The sequence below is a fragment of the Hermetia illucens genome, chromosome 2 (assembly GCF_905115235.1).
Source record: "Hermetia illucens chromosome 2, iHerIll2.2.curated.20191125, whole genome shotgun sequence".
Taxonomy (NCBI): Eukaryota; Metazoa; Arthropoda; class Insecta; order Diptera; family Stratiomyidae; genus Hermetia; species Hermetia illucens.
This window is the reverse complement of record NC_051850.1, coordinates 171,009,808-171,031,825: the sequence shown is the minus strand read 5'-3', so window position 1 is coordinate 171,031,825 and position 22,018 is coordinate 171,009,808. Positions and strand designations below refer to the sequence as shown.

At 44.7% G+C, this 22,018-nt stretch overlaps 1 protein-coding gene and 1 long non-coding RNA gene across 20 annotated transcripts in view; one reads left to right on the top strand and one right to left on the bottom strand.

Annotated features, from left to right (window-relative positions):
- Nucleotides 1-22,018, bottom strand: part of LOC119650384 (collagen alpha-1(XVIII) chain) — a 768,837-nt gene that overhangs the window by 137,364 nt on the left and 609,455 nt on the right. The gene's annotated exons all lie outside the window — the stretch shown is intronic.
- On the top strand, nucleotides 6,296-6,774 carry LOC119650391. The gene is made up of 3 exons (XR_005249273.1): nucleotides 6,296-6,452; nucleotides 6,546-6,673; nucleotides 6,729-6,774. It is a non-coding gene; the product is annotated as an uncharacterized LOC119650391 (long non-coding RNA).

The window sequence follows — 22,018 nt, the reverse complement described above, 5'->3', positions numbered from 1 at the left end:
TCGCACTCCTACATCACCAGACTAATCTGCAGGATTTCTGATAATGTTCTCGGATATGGTACTACCTCGTTACCTTGGAGTCGATATATATATGGTTGCTCTACACCCCTTGGTAGTGTGTAGTGCGTTAACCACACCTACGCGCCACCGTTCGTGGTTTCTTCAAATACTCTTCAGCCTGTCCTTCAACACCTCCACGACTTCCCGAGACGCCCGCACTCCTCCTCCACTGTTCTGCGCCAGGTGCCCTTGGTGTAACTTATTTGTCGGCCATCTTGGGAGAGTGGACTCCACTGCATGGCGTAGCCCGCAACGCAATTGCCCACTCTTCTTAATGCGTGACCTATTAACTGTCATTTCCGCCTTCCGATCACAGTGCGCACGAGTGCCAGGCCTGTGCGCCCACCAGCCTGCACTCTATCAATCAAGCATTCGATATGTTCATTGATGCGTTCGAGGATTACTTTAGGTATTATGTTTCCACTTAGAGGAACAGTACGTATCCGCATGTTACGGTGACTAGCCATTTCATCCACAAGAGGAGGAACCTCACAGGATGTAATACGGTTAAGAACCGTGGTGAAATGTTCTTTCCACCTCTTTAGTTGTGCATCATCGTGGATGATAAGTCTTAACGTCCTTCATAGGACCATCGAAAAATTCGCGACCACATGCAAGCTTTTTCTTGATGCGGTATACAGTTCTGAAAGCAATATGATCTGCAGCATCTTCCGTTTTCCTCATCAGCGCAATAGAAAACTCTGTCTTGTCACAGCACACACTACGCTGAACTTATCCGGATTGCGCTCGAGCAGTTCAAGCGAACGAACATGAGTGGCATCAGATTCCAGGCCGATGTCAGCGGCTCTCTACGCTCATCCAGAGGACAACTCCTAAATCAACCTGTGATCGCGAACTGGTGGATCTGATTGCTCACACCATGTTGGTCAGTTGAAACCCAATTGACTTATGGCAAGCTCTGAACAATGTGCCACCAATGACGAGACGGTGGTAGTTGCAGAAATCCACCAACCTCCCACCATCATCGTTACGGTTGCAGAGACCGTGCTTCGCCGTTACATGCCCGAGCAAGATATTGTTAGATCCTACTTTGCCATTCACATCACTCATCACGATCTCAATGTCACCTTTATGAAGCATTCCTCAACCGAGGTTAATTGCTCTTAGAAAGTATCCTTCTCCACTATATTGGAAGTCTCCGTTGGTACGTAGCGTTGTACAATTGTGATGCTCCTTAACCTGAACCGAAATCCTGCGGTTAGAAGTCTGCCAGATACCGACTCCCAGGTAAAGAGAGCGCGTCTTGCGGTAGTCGCCAAAAGCAACCTGCCAACGGATTCACGATTGCTGCCACTTGGCTTTACAGAATACAAAAGCACATTGTCGCAAGAGAGAGAGAGAGGAGTGCTCTCCAGATTCTTCCATTTTACTTCGCTTAGGCCCAGAAAATCCAGTTTATATCGCTGGAATTCCCGTTTAAGTTGAAGAGGATCCTCGCTACCGTTGTCAAAAAGTGTGCGCACTTTCCAGAAACCAATCATAGTCCGTTTTGATAGCGCTTATCGTGTTGGATAGCGGTTATCGTGTGTCCATTCCGGATGAACCAACTGTGGATTACATGCAGAGTTGCATTCAAGAGGTCACATCTGTATCCGCAACTTAGCGATAATTATTAAGGCTAGATCGCCCGCAAATGCTTATTCGAAGGCTTTTGTGGCATAGCAAAGTGTCTATTACCAAAGAGTTACAATCGAGGGGAGTGAAAACCCTATGGGCATTCTCTAAGACAACCTGCTCTCTGCTGCAGCTTGTGAAGGATCCAACTGATTAAGAACGGACCAGTTCCATGCTGTTTTGCCGTATCACAAATCGCCGCGAATGAGACATAATAGAAGACACCTTCGATGTCCATGAATGCGTCTAAAATGTATGCTTTTCCAACATCGTTTTTTCAATTTCTGCCACATGCTAAGGGAGTGCTAACTCAGCCGATTTGCCTTTCTGGTAAACATGTTGCCTACAGTGAAGTGACCGCCTAGGAATATATGTAGCCCTTTCATTTCCTTTTAGTAATAAGCAAGTTATACTGATCGATAAGAAACTTTTTACGCCCGCGTAGGTGGTTTTCCCTGGTTAGAGAATAAATATGTGCTGGCCGTACACGATATCCTTCTTGAATATGTAGACCCAGGGCATTCATTCCCTCTACTATTAGAGCAGGAATAGCGGATAGACTTGTGGCTATGAAACCATGCCCATTTTACCCCTTCCAAGCGATTTTGGATGTCACTTGGAAAGTCTATTTGAAGCAAATGGTTTGCCTTCTCTCTATCAGTTTCTATGAACCTCCCACTCTATAAGCGGAGATTTCCCAGCTGCTATCTACGTTCTTTGAGAAGCTCTTAGGGTGCTTCAAAAGAGTTGTGCTCTTCTTCAGAGCTTGCTGAGACTTTTTGTGTCAATTTCAGCCAGTGATCATATTCAATTACAAGGGTGGAGATATACAGAACACAGAAACTGTAGTCAAAGTTGGCAGTACAGGTGCATGAGCACTTTGGACGCATGTTTAAGGAGAGAACGTGAGAAAGATGGGGTAGGATTTGGGAATGGGAAAGGAAGTGGATTAAGAACCTGTTTTGTTTGGATATTGATAACCTGAGTAGCGGTCGATGGGGAGAACTACCCTACCTTTTCTGTCTGACAGACGGTTACCGTTGTTCTAAGCAATGAGGGAATTGCTTTTTATGGAGGAAATGTGCCTCGTTGATTTCAATCCACAGATACTCGGCAACTGGAAAACCAGGGTGTGAAAATTTCACCTCGTATCTGGTCATCAGGGCATAATCATGCGGCGTTTGCGAGTAATCATAATCAACTGAAGAATCTACTGAAGAATTTGCTCATCCTCCACTTCCACAATCATTGCCGACATTTGGACCAGTTCCACCTGAGCGCAACTGAAGTCGAGGAGGCAATAAAGCGAATGAAATTGGGGAAAGCCACAGCACCTGGCGACATCGCATCTGAGCTCTGGAAAGCGAAGAGTTGGGACGCAACACTGTGGCTCAGTGAATTCTTTAACCGGTTTATCCAGGAAGGAAGAACACCATCTGACTGGCAAGAAAGTACCACTGTTCCAATATGGAAAAAGAAAGGTAGTCCAGCAGAATGTTCAAATTACCGTCCGATCCGGTTACTTTCCCATACCATGAAGATTTTTGAACGCATTCTTGAGAACCATATTCGCGAAATCGTTGAAATAACCGTGAATCAAACCGGATTTGTCAAGAACTGCGGAACTACTGACACAATACACGCTGCGCGGTTACTCATGGAGAAACACCGTGAGAAGCATCGCCCTCTTTACATTGCATTTCTGGATCTAGAGAAAGCGTTTGACCGTGCCAGAAGAACTCGTGCGCTGGGTTCAATTGCCCTACCACGATCCGAAAAGTAAAGTTCGAAGTATGGCGGGTGTATCAAAACCGCTTCGTGTATCTGTTGGAGCTCATCAAGGAAGTGCCCTCTCACCACTCCTCTTTGTCCTTGTTATGGACACCGTCACACGGGATATCCAACGTCCAGCGCCCTACACACTGCTTTATGCAGATGATGTTTTCCTAGCATCTGATAGCAAAAATGATCTGGAGCAACTTGTTCAAAAATGGAATGATCGCCTCATGCAACACGGTCTCAGATTGAATTTAAACAAAACTGAATTTTTGACGACCGATCCCCATGAAACTGGCACAGTCACTGTCAGCGGCAGTGATCTACCCGGAACTGAACGATTTAAATATTCGGGTCATCGCTATCAGCCAATGGAGAACTGCATTATGAAATTGCTTCACGCATTAACGCAACCTGGATGAATTGCGTTCCACAACTGGTGTCCTTTGTGATCGACGTATCAACGAACGTCTCAAATCTAAAATTTACCGCAATGTCGTCTGTCCAGTCGCTTTCTATGGTTCTGAGTGTTGGCCGACTACAAAAGACAATGAACGGTGTCTTGCGGTAATGGAGATGAAGATGCTACGTTGGACTAGTGGCGTCACACGTTTAGATCACAACCGAGATGAGGATATCCGCGATCGTTATGGGGTTGCACCGATCGTAGAAAAGTTGCGAGAGAGGCGTTTTCGATGGTATGGTCACGCAATTCGTGCCAACGAGAATTCACTTGCCAAGATTGGTCTGAACATCGAAGTCGATGGTAAACGATCAAAAGGCAGACCTAAACAACGGCGGCTTGATACGCTAGATGGGGATTTGAAAGCCTCGAGATTGCACCCAGATCAGGCATTCGATAGAGCCAAATGGCGAAGCCGATCACGACGAGCCGACCCCGTTTGTGAACGGGACACAGGCTGAAGAAAAAGAAGATTTTTGGCAGCAGAAGGCAATTGGAATCATCATCATTGGAAAGTATGGGTAAAACTCATCCAAATATGAATTCAGCGGAGCTTAAACTATGTCCTTCGTGGAGGTGTATATTATGAAGTGATCGGCATACTATCGGATCTTGATAGAATTGTGGTTCGAAACGAGCTGTGTCCGCTGTGGAGAGCGGGAAAGGGATTGCGGAGAGAATGGACGTCGGATTGCAGCACAACTGGTATTGGATTTTCGTGATTGCTGACTATCTAGAAAGTTGAACATTATCAAACGTGGGGAAGTTGAAGCTTAAGAACTAGTCGGTATTTGGTATCTTGTGTCAAAATCCTTCCTTATGTCAACGAGGCAGACTATTGTAGGTGTTTTGCGGTTAGTCCTAAGCAAGATATGGCTTTTCATAATTAAGAGATCAATTCAATGATTTGTTCGATTGATGAACTGGAAATCTAAGGTAGGATTGTTCTTACCACAGTGTTCATCGATGATTTTGGCGTCCGCTAGAAATTTTTGGCGGAGGCTGAGAGGATGGAGATATGCCGGTAGATATCAAGGAGTTGATTTTCAGTTTTCTTCGGGATAGAAGTGATTCAAGCACATTTCCAGCTCACGAGAAAGCCAGAGTTCAGAAGGCAATGATTAATTAGGGAAGACAGAACGGGCTTGATGATTACAGAGGATAATGATTAGCATTTTTTCAATTCCGGTCGACAGTTTGTTTATACTCCGTTTAAGGAAGAGTTTTGATCACGCCTGTGGAGTGAGGAATGATGGGCTTTAAGGATGTTGTTCACAAAGATGTTTGCTTTTCAAGAGCAGAAGTGATTTGAGGTAGAATGCCATTGCGACTAGCATCTTTGTCAAGTCGCGGAGAGTTTTCGGAGTTCCTTCTATGTATTTGGATTGGATTCAATATTGGACAGGCAGAGGTGGTTAATATACAAGGTGAGGATCCTATCTTAGGCGGTGGAACTCATTCTTCAAAGAGGAACACTGCGAAGAATGTCAACTTGTAAATAATCTCCACTGCAGGGTTTTTTCTGAATTGTATATCTTGGAGAATGTCGTCCAAGAGGGAGATAATGGCATTGTGGACACAGACGCGAGCTACAGCTTCAAGCAATGGGGACGTTTCGTGCATTACGACTTGTTATCATTCATCGGTCTAACTGACGATTATTAATGTACATATATATAAGAGTCAAACCAGGCAAATAACCTGGCGCTTAATTCGTCTATGAAGGTTACGATACGCTTTTCCAGCTTAGTGGGCTTGGTTTTCCTAGAAGGAAGTAGTGGTGGAGAGGTCGTTCTAGTCGAATAGCTGATTGGAGCAGAATAAGAGACGTGGTGTATACTGAGGTGATAGTCACTTTTAGGGACTTAGGGATTTCGGGGGTGAGGAAGAGTTACGGGGCTACAATGAGTAATTGATGCTAAAAATATCCGACAAAAAGTTCGACCTTTATCCCGCAAACGCATGATCGACTTTTAATAACATCACAATCTTTGCTGTTAAATGTAAGTATTGTCTTCTCTCTGGTTAGCAACTAAGAATCACATACTTTGAATTAAATATAAATCGTACCCTGATTGGAAATAACAAGACCAGCCAGTACGAAAATTCATTTCCTTCTTTCAAATTTCTCCCATAAGACAGTTCCGTTAGCCTGTTTTCTGTGTAATGCATGAAGGGTAGGTGACCTATAAGCTTCTTTCAATTTTTTTAAGAAGCGCTCTTTTATTGCACATGTAGCTATTGTGGGTAAACGTTTATAAATTAAACGTGATTAGTAGCTAACAATTAAACTTTTTATTTAACTTAAATTACAAACAAGCGGAATTGAAATTATAACTGTCGATTGAGCGAGAGGATCTGACAGTTGACGGATATGTCTATGACAACTTATGACAGCATTGTCACACCCCTACATCACTCTCCCCCGAGTGACATTGCCGTCACGATGACTTTTCGCTGGAGGATAAGTGTGTTTCGGTGGCGGTCTGGAATACAAATATGTTCGTTTAAGATCCTGGTGAGTTTTATTTTCGTCATTCAGGAAGAAGGCTGGCTTTAGTCGTTCTGTTGAGACGGTGAAGTTCTTTCCATTAACTTCAATTCGAAATAGACGATTGGTGATTCGTTCGATAACAGGATGCGGACCTGAGTAAGGTGGCGATAATGATGTACGAACTCGATCATCTCGTAGAAATACGTGTGTGGCAGAACTTAAGTTTCGGTGTACGAATTCGACAGGTTTGTTGTGATGTGCTGATTGTGTTGGACGAATATTACGCATTTGTTCTCGTAGTTGATTCACGAATTGAGCTGGATTATCGTCAACAGTTTGATCATCGAAAAGTTCACCTGGCAGTCGTACAGTGGATCCATACATGAGCTCGGCACATGATGCGTTTAAATCATCCTTGTAACACGATCGTAGTCCAAGTAGAATGGTTGGTAAAGAATCGACCCAGTTTTTGTTTCCGTAACACATTATTGCTGCTTTCAGGGAACGATGCCATCTCTCAAGGATGCCGTTGGAAGCTGGATGGTATGCCGAGGTTCTTGTTCGTTCGCAACCGATTAGTTTCGCGAGTGATTGGAATAGTGCCGATTCAAACTGGGATCCTTGGTCCGTTGTAATTATTCGTGGCACTCCGAATCTGGCTATCCAATTGTTGTAAAAAGTTTCGGCGACTGTATTCGCTGTCTGGTCGCTTACCGGTATTGCCTCCGGCCAACGAGAGAATCGATCTATCATCGTCAAACAATATTTGAAACCTTTCGAGAGTGGGAACGGGCCAACTATGTCGATGTGTACCTGATCGAATCGACCATCGGGAATGGTGATATGCTGAGGAACGTTCTTCGTGTGTCTGCTTACCTTCGAACGTTGACACGGTATGCATGTTCGGCACCATAACAGGATGTCTTTACGCATATTCGGCCAGACGAATTTGTTGCAAATTTGTCGCGATGTGGAACGTCCGCTTGGATGAGCGAGCTGGTGAATAGTGTCGAATACTTTTCGTCGAAGTTGGGTAGGGATGTAAGGTCGGACTTTACTGTCGGTTACATCACAATAAACTGGAAGTTGTCCTGCAGTCTGTATTGCTTGTAGTTTTAATGATGTTGTGTTGCTATTTAGTAAGGCTTGAAGTTCTTGATCTTGTTGCTGTTCATGCGATAGTTTGTCTGCGGTGAACGAAGATGGTATGGAAATGGCGTCAACTCGTGATAGTAAGTCGGCGACTATGTTGCTCTTTCCTGGTATGTCGCTGCGTATGCGTTGAAAATTGCGATATATAACTTAGCTGGCGTACTTGACGAGGCGAAGCATGATTTGGTTTTTGAGAGAAAGCATAAACGAGAGGCTTGTGATCGGTTTTTATGCAAAAATTTGATCCTTCCAGTATATATTGGAAGTGTTTGATAGTGGCGAAGATAGCTAGCAGCTCTCGATCGTAGGTGCTATATTTCTTTTCTGCTGGGCTGAGTTTTCGTTTGAAAAACGCCAATGGTTTCCACTCTCCGTCTTGATACTGCTCTAAAGACGCGCCGATGGCTACATCAGAGGCATCAGTGGTAATTGAAAGCGGGGCGTTTGGTTTAAAATGCACTAAAAGAGTGGCGTTCGCGAGGTCAGTTTTGCATGATTCCCACGCGTTGATGGTTTCCGTTGTCCAGTCAATTGTTCGTGTGTCGTTCTTCTTGCTGCCCTTCAAAAATTCGTTGAGTGGTGCTTGCGTAGTTGCGGAATTTTTCAAAAAACGTCTATAGAAATTGAAAATTCCGAGTGCTTGTCGTAACTCCTTGACTGCTGTTGGTCGTTTTAGGTTACAGATGGCTTCAACACGTGACGGTATTGGGCGAATTCCGTTTGCGTCGATCAAGTGACCGAGAAATTCGATTTGTTGGGCTCCAAAGACACATTTCGAAAGATTGATGACAATGCCAAATTTTTCCAAACGCTCAAAAACTAATCGCAAGTGTTCGAGATGTTGTTCAAAGTTGTCGGACGCAATTAAAATGTCATCTATGTAGCTGACTGCAAAGTCTAGGCCTCGAAGAGCTTTGTCCATTAGTCTTTGGAAAGTCTGGCCTGCATTTCTCAGACCGAACGTCATGACCAGAAATTCAAATAGGCCGAAAGGGGTAATGACGGCAGTCTTCTCGATATCTTCTTCAGTCATTAATATTTGATAGAACGCACGTATGAGGTCGATTTTTGAGAAAACTTTCTTACATGCCAAACCAGCAGTTGCGTCGTGAATGTGACGGATCGGATATCTGTCTGGAACTGTGACAGCGTTTAGCCCGCGGTAGTCCCCGCAGGGTCGCCAGGATCCGTCTTTCTTGGGGGCCAAATGTAACGGGCTAGCCCAAGGACTCGAAGATGGGCGGCAAATGCCCTGCTCCAACATATGTTCGAATTCTTTCCGAGCTATTTCCAACTTATCTGGTGTAAGACGCCTAGCACGAGCTACGACGGGGGGGCCGATGGTTTTTATAAAGTGTCGAACGTTACTTGCAGGCTTTTTGTTAATTGAGGTCGGGTTCGTTATACTAGGAAATTGTTTCAGTAGTTGGTGATACGGGGAGTCGTTGTGAACGGTGAAAATTCCACTGTGGGTCGTTCTTTTGACAACACAAGACGTTCCGAGTTTTGTCGTGGTGTCAATGAGACGTTTGTTTAATACATCGACTAACAGTCCATGTTGTTTTAAAAAATCGGCTCCCAGTATCGGACGGGCGACATCAGCAATTTGGAAAATCCATTTGTATGGCCGACGGAGGCCGAGATTTAAACATATCAGTTTTTCTCCGAAAGTCGAAATGGTGGAACCGTTGGCAGCGAAGAGACGTAGGCTTTTCGGTTTTAAAGTTTCGCGAATCAGCCTTCGGGGAAAAACAGAAATTTCGGCACCTGAATCTATGAGATAGCGTATGTTGGTTGTTTTGTCGGCAATAAATAGGCGATTTTCTAGGCAGTCGTTGCTGGTCGCCTCATCCAACAACGACTTTGCTAGTTTTCCGGGTTTGTATATGTGCATGGCTTGATGCAATTTATCGCTGCTGCGCCGAACTTTCGATGATAACGACATATTTCGGATTTCCTCTTTCAATGAGTTTAGATCATTAAAAGTATTCGTGGAAAGCTGCTAAACAGATTCGATTTGGGGTTCACGAGCATCTAAAATCTTGTCAGCGATCTCAGCGAGTTTGTCGTTATTGGTGCTGTCCATCGAGGCAAGAATAGCGCGGATATTTTCGAGAAGCCGTTGCATCCATATCGATTGTAACAGTTCGGATCCAACTTTATCTCCTGCGAGCAGTTTCATTTTGCGCAGCAAACCGGATGGTCTTTGATCACCCAGTTCGACATCATTTAGCAATTTTCGGAGCCGTTGCCTTCGGATTCAGTAAACTGTTTGATGAGACGTGTTTTAATCGTGTTGTAGCGATCTTTTTCGGGTGGGGACTCGATGATATCGGCGACTTGTTCGAGAATGGAATAGTCTAGTTCACAAACGAGTTTATTGAATTTGGTTTGATCGGAGCGAATGTTGTGAACGAGGAATTGGGCCTCGATTTGGGCGAACCAGAGCGCCGGTCGAGATTTCCAAAATTCGGGAAATTTGACTTTACGAATTTCTGTGATTTCCTCGTTGATTTGCAACGCATCCGAAGCATCGCTGAATTTGTCGGCATCCGACTCAGGCATAGCGATTTTGGGAAAAATTTTTTAGAAAATAGTTTCCGGGGTCACCACTGTAGCTATTGTGGGTAAACGTTTATAAATTAAACGTGATTGTAGCTAACAATTAAACTTTTTATTTAACTTAAATTACAAACACGCGGAATTGAAATTATAACTGTCGATTGAGCGAGAGGATTTGACAGTTGACGGATATGTTTATGACAACTTATGACAGCATTGTCACACTCCTACACACACATCACAATAACCTATTAGAGACGCAACCCCATTCTAAAAAGCTCACTCAGCAAGCACGGCTTTCCAAAAGCATAGCTCAGCTGTGATTAATTAAAGTCAGATTTTAGAGTTTGGATATACACACGTGGTCACGATTTTTTTTAAAGAAAACTTCGAAATATTTTTGAATGCTCATTATATTATGCTACACAAATGGCCGCCAAAAAATTGTATTTTTATGATCTCCAAATTGTGACGAACTGGATCATCTGAACAACAAATTTTAAATCCATTAAAAACAAAATAAATAAATAAAAATTACAATAATAACTAGTGTTCGAAGGATTTAAAATAATGTATTTTTTTTACAAAATGGTGAAAAAAAAACAAAAACGATTACACTACCTTTTTGTAGAAATCAACCTGCCAAGTTTCAAAGAGATCAGTTTCAATTCAATTCAATTCAAATCAAGCAATTTTGATCACCAACTACAAACATGTCATTTGTAGAAAAACTCGTTTAAAGTTTCAGGTCATTTATGGAGCGGATTCTTTTCGTGCGGTCAAAGGGTAGTATAGGTCCCAGGGCGAAACGTGGATTGGTACCCACGATGGTGCATAAAACCTGGGAAATGCCTGCTGAACCAACACCAACAGCTCTGCTACCAAACCCTATCTCCACCTCCGCATGGTGACCGCTGAGAGCTCTTTCATAACAAAAAGCTGCACACGGAGAAGGATGAAGGCGAGTCTCCCGCGCCTAAAAACGGGGCAAACTGTACCAACTGGTCCTCCAGGTTGGGGGTGGGGTAGGGCTGACAACCCTACACGGAAAACCGATGTTACGAAGCCACGAAAGGAGCCTCGGACAGGATGGACTTTAAAACGACGGACCCGGCAACGACAACGGATCAACGATTTGCGCATTTTCTCATAGAACGTGCGCTCCCTGTACAGAAATGAAGCTGATGAGCAGCTAGCCGATACCCTGTTCCAATATAGGGCTGATATAACAGCGTTACAAGAGATGCGATGGACAGGGACCGGTTTCCTGGAGAAGAGCCACTACACCATATATTATAGCGGTCATCCAGTAAATCATGTGCTCGGAGTAGGTTTCTTAGTCAGCCAAAAAATGAAACCAACTGTTATCGGCTTTGAAAACATAAGTGAACGGCTATGCATTCTGCGCGTGCGAGGCAAGTTTAGAAATATAAGCCTCATTAACGTTCACGCCCCTACAGAGGAGGCTGCAGAGTCGGAGAAGGATACCTTTTACGAGGCAGTAGAACGAACCCTCGAAGCCTGTTCCAGATATGATATCAAAATCATACTTGGGGATTTTAACATCCAAGTAGGGAAGGAGCCCGTATTCAGGCGATACGTTGGCTCCCATAGCTTACACGAAAAAACAAATGATAACGGACTGCGTATTATTCAATTAGCAGGGTCATATGAAATGGTTGTTGGAAGTACCTGGTTTGCGCGGAAAGCGGTCCGCAAACATACGTGGGCCCCTCCAGACGGGGCCACTTTCAACCAAATTGACCACGTGCTGATCGAACGCCGCCACCTCTCAGCCTTGATGAATGTCCGAACATATAGGGGGGCCAATATAGGCTCGGATCACTATCTCATTGGCATGGTGCTCCGAACTCGAATAACAATACCACCTAGAACCCCCCTGACAATCAGGTGAGAGTCAACACTGAAGCCATCCACAACACAACCATCCGCGACACCTATAAGAGGGAAATTGATGCCGCAATTACTGCAGTCAACAGAAGACCTGGAGATGAAGCATCAACAAATGATCTTCACAATCACCTGAAGAACGTTATCATGGATACGGCCACAAACATACTTGGCCCCAGCTGCAAAAGGAGTCGGAACGGCTGGTTTGACGATGAATGTAAGCTAACAACGGAACGGAAGAATACCGCATAGCGAGTAATGTTGCATTCTCAAAGAACGCGGGCACGCGCGAAGACTTATCACGAACTCCGTTGAGCGGAGAAGCGACTTCACAGACGGAAAAAGGAAGCCTGGGAGAACCAACAAGTCTATGAACTAGAAAAGTACAGGGAGCAGCCGCATCAGACGCGGAAGTTTTACCAACAAGTCAGTAGGATGAAGCCTTATACACCTCGATGCTCATCCTGCCGAGACAAAGAGGGAAATCTGATTTGCAACAGAATGGGCATATTAGAGCGATGGGTTGGGTACTTTGATGAGCTACTGAACAACCAGAACATCGGCGAGTTGGAGGTCCCGCCAACTGAAGACGACGAACAAATACTGCCACCATCAAGTTTAGGAGAAACAGTCCGTGCAATTCACCGGCTAAAAAATCATAAGTCGCCAGGAGCCGATGGAATTACAGCCAAATTGGCTAAATATGGAGGCGATCAGTTACACCAAGTGGTTCATCAACTTGCGCTCAAAATACGGGGCAGCGAATCAATGCCTGACGATTGGCAACGAGGAATTATCTGTCTCATACATAAAAAGGGAGATATCACACAGTACAGCAATTATAGAGGTATCACGTTGCTGAGTACCATCTATAAGATACGCCCAGAACATCATTGGCCCATGCCAAAGAGGCTTCACTCCAGGCAAATCAGCAACAGATCAGATTTTCTCTGTGCGGCAAGCGGTGGAAAAACTGTTGGAATATGGACAACAGTTGCATCATCTGTTCATCGACTTTAAAGCCGCCTATGATAGCATATGAGTGTCCGGGTAGCTGAGTGGTTAGAGCGCAAGGCTGTCGTATGGAAGGTCGCGGTTCAAATCTCACTGGTGGCAGTGGAATTTGTATCGTGATTTGACGTCGGATACCAGTCGACTCAGCTGTGAATCAGTACCTGAGTCAAATCAGGGTAATAATCTCGGGCGAGCGCAATGCGGACCACATTGCCTCCGAGTGTACCGTTACGGTCTTGAATGAAGTGCTCTAACACACTTCAAGGCCCTGATCCAAGATGGATTGTTGCGCCAACGATTATTAGTATTATTATTATTATGATAGCATAGCTAGGGTAAAACTGTACACGGCCATGAGAGAATTCGGTATACCGACGAAATTAATAAGACTGACCAGGCTAACCCTGACCAATGTGCGAGGCCAGATAAAAGCAGCAGGATCACTCTTACGACCATTCGACATCAACAACGGTTTACGACAAGGGGATGCCCTATCATGCGTCCTCTTTAACCTGACCCTCGAGAAAGTGATCCGTGATGCTGAGGTAAATGCAAGAGGTACGATCCTCTTCAAGTCCACCAAACTACTGGCCTATGTTGACGATATCGACATCATGGGAAGAGCCACGCGAGACGTACAAACTGCCTTCATCCAGATCGAGCAAACGGCGCGAGATCTTGGGCTGCACATCAATGAAGGCAAGACAAAATATATGGTGGCAACGTCAGCACCGAAGACGAATCAACCAACAACATCAAACCGCACTGGTCAAACACAAACACGAAGAAGAATAAGGATAGGAGAATACAACTTTGAGACCGTTGACAATTTCTCCTATCTAGGGTCGAAAATCACAACCGATAACAACTACGATGATGAAATCCGCGCACGGTTGTTTTCAGCCAACAGGGCCTATTTCAGTTTACAGAAACTGTTCCGCTCGAAACGTCTCACCATAGGGTCAAAGCTCTTACTGTACAAGACTATGATCTTGCCAGTCCTCATGTATTCCTCGGAAACTTGGGTTCTTAGCAAGAAAAATTGCGAACTTTTGGCCGCGTTCGAGAGAAGAATCTTCCGAAGAATTTTTGGCCCCCTACATGAGGATGGACGATTCCATAGCCTACACAATGACGAAATCTATGAGCGATACCATGACCGTCCGGTTGTGGATAAAATCCGGCTTAATAGGTTACGGTGGGTGGGTCACTTAATCCGTATGGATGAGGATGATCCCACCCGGAAAGTCTATAAGGGCAATATCTATGGTAGAAAAAGAAGACGAGGCAGACCATGCCTAAGATGGAGCGATGGCGTGGGTCAGGACGCCAGACAGCTTTTAGGGATATCGAATTGGTGGACTCCGGCGCAAAACCGGGATGTCTGGAGTTCCTTATTAAGGCAGGCCTAGACCGGATACCGAGTTGTTGCGCCGTTGATGATGATGATGATGATTCTTCTCGTCCAACGATCACATCTCAGCCAAATTCAATTGAAGAGGGCGTCCTATGCTATGCGATAAACTTTCTATATAGAATTTTATGGGCATTTTTTTGGAGTCATTTCCGCAACACCCCTTCCCCTGTCTTGTCTGTGAGGCTAGTCAAGCATATTTGGGTTTGACTCTGCAACACATAGTTCTAATTTAGGGTAGCAGGGAATCACGAAAGAAAATCCGGTGAATTTCCACAAACTTGACCAACATGCACCTAATCCATCAATAACTCAATATCTTTAACCATGAACCAGTTCCTTTTTTGTGCGGAAGCATTCACGAAAATAGACCTATAAGGGTTTTCGGGCTGATATGTACTCATGCATGCATCTTTCCAGGTTCAAGGTAGCAGGTACCATCGAAATGTCTGATGACTCGATTTGCCCTCGTTCCCTCTTTCCCCCTTCATCATTTTAAAGCCCAATAGATTATTGGGATATCCTTGATCGGATACAAAACGGCACAAGAGGCGAGATCCGAAGATTTCGAAAGATATCATGAAGCCAAAACAAAAAAGAAAACGAAACTAACTCAAGCGTATACTACCGTATCACTGAGCTGCAACGTTTGCCAATAGTGGAGGCAGAACACAATTTTTGAAGCGGTAGCTGACTACGATTCGTTCAAATGACAGATGAGCAAGCAGGTCTTCAAAGGAGGTTGGCCTGATTGGTACCGAAGGTCTATAAATGGTCGTTCACCATAACAGATAGAAAAGGCATTCACCATCTTTTGAAAGATCCTCTCCACGTTTTCAATCTATGAGCAACAAGAACAAGAGTCAAAAATGGGATGATCCAATGGTTCTAGCATCGAACTACACAGACTGTATACATTGATGTGAAGTGCGATGAATCCATAGGCGGGCATTCATTACAGAGTGGACACGTACCATTCCTTTCAAGAAAAACGTTGCAGTGTGTTTGTTTAGTTTTAACAGGAAAAGTTTGGTTTGCCTAGCAGCATTTGGGCTCTGCAACCTGTTCTTCCTCCCAGTTTTGCGATAGCAGCATTAGCCAATGCTAGTGACACTCCTATTGCTGGTTCCGGTCCCGGGAGGGGGAAATTTGATCCACTTTTACCAAGGCATCCGAGATTTTATTTCCCTTATGCTGCAGTGACTAGGGTACCCAGGGCAATTGCACCGTACGAAATTTAGAAATAAAGTGCAAATGTACAGACCAACATTCCTGAATGGTTTTTGGGATGATGATGTAGATTGCCATGCGGCTGTCCTCTAACCGCGTGTCCATCACACAGGTTAGCGCTCTTAGGATGGCATAAACTTCAGTTTGGAACACCTGTGCATATTGTGTAGTGTGGATTTAAAAGCCTCGTGATTGCATCCTGATTAGGTATTTGATAGAACCAAATGACGAAACCGATCGATCACAAGAGGAGTCGACCCCGCCTGTGAACAAAGGCTAAAGAAAAAAAGAAAGGGGTGTAGAAGATCTTAGCATACTCTACCACGCACTTCCTTGGTTCGCCTAGGCTTTCGTTACTTTTGAGGATAAGTTAATTTCTACCAAAAACTATACGAGGCCCTATCACGTCCGTTGTTTCTCGATAGATGCAAAGGTGTCTATGACTAGACCAGCAAAAATGGTAGAATCGAATAGATTCCCTTCTTTGCTACTGTTCTTCTAACAAATATTTTGAGCGTTCGTATCACAACCTATTAAGAGTTTAAAGGCGACTTTATTCACGCAAGGGTCACAAAAAATCTTAGTAAGTTAGCAGAGGCAACTATGACGTTTTCCTTCTGCCATTAATCTGGCATTGTAAGATGATCGGAACTAGGTATTAAGAGCAGAATTGTCTCAGCATGGTTGATTCAAGCAATTTTGACATCAGAAAGCGGGTTCTCAGTCGTGAAGATCTCTTATCGAGGAAGATCCTATTCTTCTTTTTACCAATCCAATATCACAAAATTTGCTAAACCGAACCCATGGTTCTCGTACCAGAAATATATAACGGCAGTCATGTAGATTGGAAATGGCTTTTACAGTAAATTTCAATGTTGTCGACTAGGAGCCTTTTAGGAAGCATGGATGGACCAATTGGGTTCACACCACCAGCATCCCTTTCTTCCGTTTTTCCTGATAGAGGCGGAAGAGAAGGTTCCGAAGGATAGGATTTACCATGTAGTTCACTCTTCTTGCGGCTGAAGTTTGCATGTGCTGAGCCTTTCTCTTTCGTTTTTTTGGGAAAATTAGGCAACAGTGTCCCGTCAGACCAGTCGTAGTCACGTCTCCAGTTCCTCCCATTATGGAAGTTGTTGTACTCTTCTTTCGAGCTGCCCCGCGCCTTCGACACAAAGTGCAGGCTTGCCTTTTACAGATTTTCCCGTGTGGAATTATGAATTTGATAAAGTTTTCAAAATCCTTGCCCCGGCAGTGATACACAGCCAGTTACGTAGCTCTGTGTTGATTAGAAGACAATGGATAGGTCATACACTTAGTAAGGGCGACAGTTCCATTACTGGCTGATTTCGTCCACTATCCCAAAATGCAGGACAAGGGCGTCGCTTTAGAAACACATAGCGCGGAACAGTGGAGGAGAATTGCAAGCATCTTGAAATCCTGGGGAGAACGGAAGCGCATTTCGGCGAACCGTGAATGATACCTCGTGAGCATGTTTGTGGCGTGAAAATTCATTAAGGTCACCCTAATAGTAACGATATACTGAAAACGTCGATCAGTTGCCGATGGTATTCGGGCAGAGTTCCTCGGAGCTCGAGCGTGGAGTTGCGCTGTACAACTCGGGTGCCGTACTCCTTAGTTGCGGCAGAGGTGTTAGATAGGCCTCGCATCCACTGATATGAATGCTGAGCCTGCACTCAGTATAAACCAGGACCGCTGTGCTTGCATGGCGGGGTTCTGATTGTGGTCCTAAAATCAATCCGAGTCCGAAGAGGACCGTGGGATTATGCCTTCACGGCAGGTACTCACATTAAACCCCCAGGACTTTCATGCCGATGGTATTGAGTTTGCTATCGCTTAACGCATTCGCTGTTTTGTCCAAAGTTAGGAAATGCAGCGGTCTTAAGACCAACATCAAGTTGAATCTGTTCCATTTTCATATTTCCCCTGTGCTGCTGACTGGTATTGTTACTTGAAGGTCCAAGCCTCCATCAACACTTGCCTACGTTGTGTGATCAGAAGACGGAAGTGGCAGTAGATAGGCCACACATTAAGAAACGATACTAGTTTCATTTCTAACTATGCTATGGGTTCCATCCCGTAACGCAGAATGCCAAGCAGGAGGGTTGCTTTTGAGACACATGGCAGAGTGGAAAATAAGAGAGTTGAAACATACTCGTAATCTAACATGCCGTAATCATTATTTTCAAGAAAGAGAATATGTCTTATGCCGATATCATTCGGAAAATCAAATCCGATCCGGGATTGACAGACCTAGGCGGTAGTGTGAGTCGCATCAGGCGTACGCAGAAGGGGGATCTGATGCCGGAGCTACAAAAAATTTAGCGAGAAAACAGTCTAAAGGAAAAGAGTAGGTGTTAGGTGAGCAAGCTGAAATGAAAGCTCAAAAGCAACAGATAGTACTCGAGAGCAAAGATCGAGAGGAGGTAACATCGCCATAGGATATCTGTGCTCCGCTTAGAGAATAATTGAACCTAAGCGGAATAGAAGAAAGCGCGAGAAGCGATTTCGGTGTTTTTGTAGCAGCATCTAGTGAGCATGATAGGTCGTAGAAGGTGGAAGAAGTATAGAGAAGAGGGCCACCTTATCAAAGACTGCACTGGAGATTCACGATGCATCTTGTGCAACGGGAAAACGGAGTGGACGACCGGCGTGTTGCAGGTAGCGGCAGGTGCCCGTCATTAGGGAGAGAGCTAAATCATTGGGCTAAATGAGGTTGATACAAATCAACCTCAATGATTACGAGGCAGCTTAAGGCTTGCTCCTCCAAATCATTCGTGGGACGAATGTGGACGTGGCAGATCATCTGTGAACCTTACCGAAATACGGCGATATGAGCATCTGGACGGCCAGCCATCCAAGAAATCATGCCATTCCCGGGAGCCAGCTTTATAAGGGCAAAAGTCAACGGCGTCCATATCTACAGCTATTTCGCTCTTCTATTCGCAAAATATGAGACGATGTTAAACGGCTTGGCGTTGTACGCTAGAGACAACAGCCCAAAAATCATTGCCGGAGATTTCAACGTGTGAGCCTTAGACTGGGAAAGCCGGGTGACGAACACCCATACTAGCCAACGTTGGATCTGAGGCAGAGGACTAGGCTTGATGACCGATTTAACTTATCTCAGTACCTTGTTGGCGAGAAGGACGGTCTGGCGGGTGAGTGAGCACAACATTCATAGTGATCACCAGGCCGTCAGGCAAGTGAGCAACAAAAGTAGAAAAATCGGTATAGCTGGGTGGTCCACTGCAACTTTCTAGGAAGAGACTTTCCTGGTAGCTTCAGAACGCGCAGCGACTATGAAAAAATTGAGCCATCTACGTCAGCGGGTAACTAAGGGATGCGACTAAACAATGCCGCGACGAAAGCTTCATCATATTAGGAAACCAAACTACTGGTGCGTCCGGATAGCTGAGTAGTTAGAGGACAAGGTGGCAATGGGATTTGTATCGTGATTTGACGTCGGATACCAGTTGACTCAGCTGTTAATGAGTACCTGAGTCAAATTGGGATAATAATCTCCGGCGAGCGCAATGCTGACGACATTGCTCCTATCGCGTACTGTAATGTACGGTTACGGTCTTGAATAAAGTGCTCTAACACACTTTAAAGTCCTGATCCAATATGGATTGTTGCGCCAACGATTATATTCAACTACTGTTGGAATCAAGAAATCGTGCTATTGAGAGCATCATGTCTGGGATCGAGGAGGTTTTGTCAAAGAAAAGGAGGGAAGCAGAACATCTACAGTCAGAGAAATAATACCGCGGTCTTTGAAGTAACCTTCAGAAATTTGAAATAATAATAAAAAAAAACTTGTTGTTCTTTTTCGCTGGTGTAGATATTTATTCTTGCAAACAAGTCTTGTTAGCACTGATGAACGGAACAAGTGGTTCCCGAAATATCGGTATTTGCAAGAATAAATATCTAGACCAGCGAAAAAGAAACAAAAAGTTTTTTATTATTTCAAATAATTAATCTCGGGAAACACCGCATAATTACACTCAGAGCCTTCAGAAAGCAGCTTTGACTTCAAGCAAATATGAAGCCGTGGGACGCTACGTGCAAGGTTTTAATAACAAAATTCATGATCACAGAACACCACAAGTGGCATACCCATGACTGTTGTTCAAAATTGCAATCCTTTTCACGCAACTGAAAGAAAGTGGACCTCAGCTAATGGTTTAGCAGGACGTCTTCTCAATCCCCGGCGTGATCAAGGAGGAACTTCGAGAGATTTGAGGATGAATAGAAGAAAATAAGGTTCCGGGATTGGATGAAATTCCGAACAAAGCCTTGAGGTTAGCTACTAAAATCAGGCCGGCAAGGTTCATAACCACATTTGAATCGTGCATGGTGGAAGGAACGTTTCCGCCCAGTTGAAGAGGCAGAAGTTGGTTCTTGTACAGAGGCTCCAAAAACCACCTGGCGTCCTCTTTTCATGTTGCCCTATTCCTCTTTAAGAGGTTATGGAGAAGATGTTAGAGAGGGTGATATACAACAGGCTGCTTGCGTTCGTCGAGCAGCAGTATGGGTTTTGAAGAGCGTGGTCCACTGTTGATGTCATTGCTATGCTGCGCGGTGATGACGTTGAAAGTCAGGAATGCCTTCCACTCAGCCAGCGGAAGTTGGAATAAGGGCACTCTGGCTAAACTGAGTGTCCTTGGTTGCTTAGCTCCGGTAATCGAAGGTTACCTCTCGGAAAGACTTCTTTGGTACGAGACGGACGACAGGCCGAGGAAGCATGTTGCGACAGCAGGCAGCGGATGAACTAGCCAGGAAGAGAGCAGGGATGCCTTTACACGGGCCAGAACCCTTCTGTGGAATCGGAAACGGTTTCATGGCTATGAATCTAAGAAATGAAGAGAAACGGTTGAGGGAACTATATTGGGCGGGCCTACCAGGGATGGAGCAGTCCAGGGTGCTTATTGGGGGATACGAACCCATGCGTACAAAGGATTGCTTAAGCCTCACCAAAAAGAGCCTCCGAATCATAGTGGGAAGTCTCACTGGTCATTGTCGGCTGAACTATCACCTAGGGAAGCATGGGATATCTACGGACACTGCCTGCAGGTTTTGTGAGGAGGACGAAACCTCTATACACGTCCCGGGACAGTGTCCGGCACTTGTGCAAAGTAGGTCGATACATCTGGGGAACACTTAATACCAGATGCAAAGCTGAAACATCTGGAAGTAGGGAACATACTAAAGTTCCTAACGGTTACAGGCCTGCTTGAGATACTATGAGTAATAGGTACACTATAACCAGTAAAAGGCACAATAGTTCTTCAAAGACGCGGTGCGACTTTCCCTTAACAGAATAATAATAATGCGGCAGCAGGTGTTCTCCATGGCCCCATATTGGGGCCCCTGCAGTGAAACATATGTATGATGGAGTGCTCGGCCTTCTCGTGCCAAAGGAGGCAATGTTGATTAGTTTTACAGACGAACTAGGGGTGGTTGTAGGTGCGAGGTACCCCGAGGACGTTCAAATGTAAGAAAGAGAAACCATGTATGTCATCAAAACATGATTCCAAATGGCGAAACTGGATCTGGCGGAAGACAAGATGGAGGCGGTTCTTATTACCAATCGTAGGAAAAACAATACAATCAATCTGGATTGGTAATTACGAGGTCGTTTGAAAATTGACCAATGTATACCTGGAGAGAATGATCGATATCAAGTTGAGCTACAAGAGCACTCGGAATATGCGCGCGAAAAGGCAGCAAAGGGTAGCTCGTCTCTAGCAAAGATGATGCTTAATGTTGGAGTGCCAAAAGCTAGTCACCGGCTGCTTATCGCAGGGGTGGTGAAATCTATCCTACTATACACGGCTGTTGTCTGGCCGTACGCACTGGTTAACACAGTGAACCAGTTAAGGGTGAGTTCGGCATATCGGTCAATCGCGGTGAGGGTGTTCAGTGCATAAAGGCCAGTCTTCAGTGAGAGAGTGTGTTATACCGGGGGCGATTCACTTGGATCTTCTACCGAATGAGGCGCATTGTCTCTACCGGAGAAGGATGGCGAATCTGTCCGAAGTGACTGTGGGCTTTCGAAAAGCTACTAGGAAGGAGCTATACAGAAGATGACAGCAATGGTGGGATAAGTACAAAAAAGGCCGCTGGACTCATATACTGTTCCCCCTTAATAGAGTTTGGCAATTATTTATAAATTTACGTATTTCATACATCTAGCCCGCCGTAGATTAATAACACTTTAATAAAGATTTCCCAATCAATTTGGAGATATTTTAAGTTTTTCTACTAATGAAGTCCTTAAATTGTT